Source organism: Olea europaea, unplaced genomic scaffold (genome assembly GCF_002742605.1).
Source record: "Olea europaea var. sylvestris unplaced genomic scaffold, O_europaea_v1 scaffold2002, whole genome shotgun sequence".
Lineage (NCBI taxonomy): Eukaryota > Viridiplantae > Streptophyta > Magnoliopsida > Lamiales > Oleaceae > Olea > Olea europaea.
In genome coordinates, this window is record NW_019237897.1 from 27,270 (window position 1) to 31,254 (window position 3,985).

General features: G+C 31.6%; 1 long non-coding RNA gene across 2 annotated transcripts; it reads right to left on the minus strand.

Moving 5' to 3' along the window:
• Positions 1 to 999: 999 nt before the first annotated feature.
• Positions 1,000 to 1,751, minus strand: LOC111379545. Of its 2 annotated transcripts, XR_002700061.1 has the most exons (3): positions 1,492 to 1,751; positions 1,320 to 1,385; positions 1,000 to 1,014 (listed from the first exon to the last, which is right to left on the minus strand). It is a non-coding gene; the product is annotated as an uncharacterized LOC111379545 (long non-coding RNA). The 2 variants fall into 2 exon arrangements; XR_002700060.1 differs by lacking the exon at positions 1,000 to 1,014 and having other exon boundaries at positions 1,114 to 1,385.
• Between the last annotated feature and the right edge of the window lie 2,234 nt (positions 1,752 to 3,985).

Sequence of the window (3,985 nt, forward strand, 5' to 3'; positions counted from 1 at the left end):
CAGCATTATTGCCAAGAGTCAATTGGATAGGAAAACTGTTTGAAATATAAACTGTCCAACAGGGTATTCTCACGTGACAAAGTGTAAACTAAATTGTAAATCATAGTGTACATGTAGCACAGTCCTTACCAATTGAACTTTGCTATTTATACATTGATTTTTTACACGTTGTTTGAAACTTGCATTGTTGTCAAGTGTTAATTGGTTGGAAAACTCTTTGAAATTTAAATTTTCCAGCAGGGATACGTCACTTTGAAAAGTGTAAACTAAAGTGTACACCATAGTGTACATGAAGTAAGGTTCTTACCAATTGAACTTTGGTATTTGTACACTGATTTTTAACACGATATTTGACACTTACATTGATGTCAAGAGTCAATTGCATTGGAAAACTATTTGAAATTTAAACTGTCCAACAGGGTAATGTCACGTGACAAGCTGTAAACTAAAGTGTACACCATAGTGTACATGTAGAAAGGTTCTTACCAATTAAACTTTGCTATTTGTTCACTGATTTTTGACACGTTGTTTGACACTTGCATTGTTGCCGAGTCTCAATTGGGTGGAAATTTTTTTTGAAATTTAAGCAGTTAATGTCAAGTGGCAAAGTGTAAACTAAAGTGTACACCATAGTATACATGTAGTAAGGTTTTTAACGATTGAACTTTGCTATTTCTACACTCATTTTTGACACATTGTTTGACCCCCGCACTGTTGTCAAGTATCAATCGGATGGGAAAACTTTTTGAAATTTGAACTACCCAACAAGGTAGTGTCACGTGGCAAACTGTAAACTAAAGTGTACACCATAGTGTACATGTAGCACGGTCCTTACCAATTGAACTTTGCAATTTTTATAGTGATTATTGACACGTTGTTTGACACTTGCATTGTTGTCTAGTGTCAATTGGATAGAAAAACTGTTTGAAATTTAAACTATCCAACAGGGTAATGTCACTTGGGAAAGTGTAAAGTAAAGTGTGTACACATAGTGTATGTAACGCCCCGAATTCTCTAGCAACCCGGAACGTTACCGAACGTGAATTGATTAATAAAGTGCTTGAGGCAAATACATTTTAATATAACGAGGAATTCAGTAAAAATTGAACAACCTTAACAAAAGGTAAATTAAATTAAATAACATATGCGGAACAATTTGGAATCATATCTTTTATCAAACATTAATAAAAGTAGTTCTAACAAATAATAAAAATAGGACTAATTGAAAGTTATGACGTGACTCACAATTGAGTCTAAATTTAAAAATAATAATAATCAAATGTTAATAAATATTCTAGTGTTTCTAAAAATTAGAGTACTTCATGATGGAGATCCATTGGTCCAATATGCATCCATCCACCGCCGTCCAGCATACTAATTTCTACCTGAAAATTGTAAATAGAGAGGGATGAGTATAACGAATTATACTGAATGAGATACTTGCTGCTCCACATTCAAATCAAACGTGAAATTATGCATAAATTCTCTTACCAACATAACATGAGAATTATCACACCATGACAAATGATAATTCAAGCAAGCGCTACAAATAACGTGAAGGCTAAATTGTGCCTTAAACTATATCATGATTTCTCCCAAAAGGAGCTCTGAACTGAAGTAATTAAATCCATACATAACAACGTATTTGAAAAGATGTGGACAAACCACTAATAGCACTGAGCATCTCACCTTTTGAAGATGAACGTGGAAAACAAAATTGCTGAAAACGTGATTCTTTATTGAAATTCCAAAGACTTGTAGAAGAAGAATGAGGAATTAATGACTAAATGCTTGAGGTTTAGTGCTATATTTATACTAAACCATGGTGTAGGGTAATCACGTGGGAAGTGGAATTTTGATAAGTTTTGAATTCTAAATTTCCGTCCATACACTCCTCGGCAACTAAACTTCTATCTGATTTGGGGATAACTATTTGTTTTGATAAGTTTCAAATCCACCACAATTATAAAAGATTTAATGGCATTGAAATTGTATGACTCCTTTATGTGGGTATGGTATCTCCAAATTGCATGAGATATATTTATTTATTATTCTAATAAAACAACTTAATTGATAGCTAATTAATTTCTTGTCTTCGATTAAAACAAAATAAATGGGAGAGTGTTTCAAATGAAATAACTTAACTAGTTTAATTAATTAAAGTCCTAACTATTCTAATACGATAATTATTAGAAGAATTTATCATAATCAAAATCCTACATGATTAGGAATAATAATTTATATCCTAATTAAAGTAGATTAGCATTACAAGGAATTTAATAGTTTCTGGAGTATTATTATTATGTTTTAATCAATTATCTTTAAATTCCTTAATTGTCAATACCTATCATATTAAATTCCTAATGGCCGAGACCTGAAATGCATAATTTTCATTTATGGCTTGATTCTTTATTTGAATTACATCTTAATTAAACTAATCCAAAATATTCTTTTCTTAATCCTAACATATATAATTAATTATTATCTATCAAAGGAGTCCAATATTGATATAGTAATTTAGCTCGAATTAATAACTAATATTATTAACTAAGTAGTTTTCTTAATTGGCTATAACTCAAGTTTAACGAATCCAAATTGAATTTTTCTTGAGTCCATAATTCGTCATTTATTACGAGCTTCAAAATGAGCCCAATATTGATAGGGTAATTCTAACTCCTTCAATAATTAACTATTTGGCCTATTTAATAAAGGTATAAAATCTGAAACTTATTTTCACTTTGGCCCCTCAACTATAAATATATTCACATAGATCCAAATTAACTATAGAGATAACCAATTAACTTGTATAAGGACTTAACTGAACAATGCATTCCTATTAAATAAATTAATGCTAAGTAAAAATTCGGGATTTTACAGTGTACATGTAGCAAGGTTCTTACCGATTGAACTTTGATATTTGTACAGTGATTTTTGACACGTTGTTTAACATTTGCATTGTTGTCAAGTGTCAATTGGATGGAAAACGGTTTGAAGTTTAAACTATCCAACGGGGTAATGTCACGTGGCAAACTGTAAACTAAAGTGTACACCACAGTGTACATGTAGTACGGTCCTTACCAATTGAACTTTGCTATTTATACATAGATTTTTGACATGTTGTTTGAAACTTGGATTGTTCTCAAGTGTCAATTGGATGGAAAACTTTTTGAAATTTAAATTTTCCAACAGGGATATGTCGATTGGAAAAGGGTAAAATAAAGTGTGCACCGTAGTGTACATGAAGTAAGGTTCTTACCGATTGAACTTTGCTATCTGTAAATTGATTTTTGACACGTTGTTTGACACTTGCATTATTGCCAAGAGTCAATTGGATAGGAAAACTGTTTGAAATATAAACTGTCCAACAGGGTATTCTCACGTGACAAAGTGTAAACTAAATTGTAAATCATCGTGTACATGTAGCACAGTCCTTACCAATTGAACTTTGCTATTTATACATTGATTTTTTACACGTTGTTTGAAACTTGCATTGTTTTCAAGTGTTAATTGGATGGAAAACTATTTGAAATTTAAATTTTCCAACAGGGATATGTTGCTTTGAAAAGTGTAAACTAAAGTGTACACCATAGTGTACATGAAGTAAGGTTCTTACCAATTGAACTTTGGTATTTGTACACCGATTTTTAACACGATATTTGACACTCACATTGTTGTCAAGAGTCAATTGCATTGGAAAACTATTTGAAATTTAAACTGTCCAACAGGGTAATGTCACGTGACAAGCTGTAAACTAAAGTGTACACCATAGTGTACATGTAGAAAGGTTCTTACCGATTAAACTTTGCTATTTGTTCACTGATTTTTGACACATTGTTTGACACTTGCATTGTTGTCAATGGTCAATTGGATGGGACAACTGTTTGAAATTTATGCTGTCCAACAGGATAATGTCATGTGGCAATGTGTAAACTAAAGTGTACACCATAGTGTACATGTAACAAGGTCCATAACGATGGAACATTGC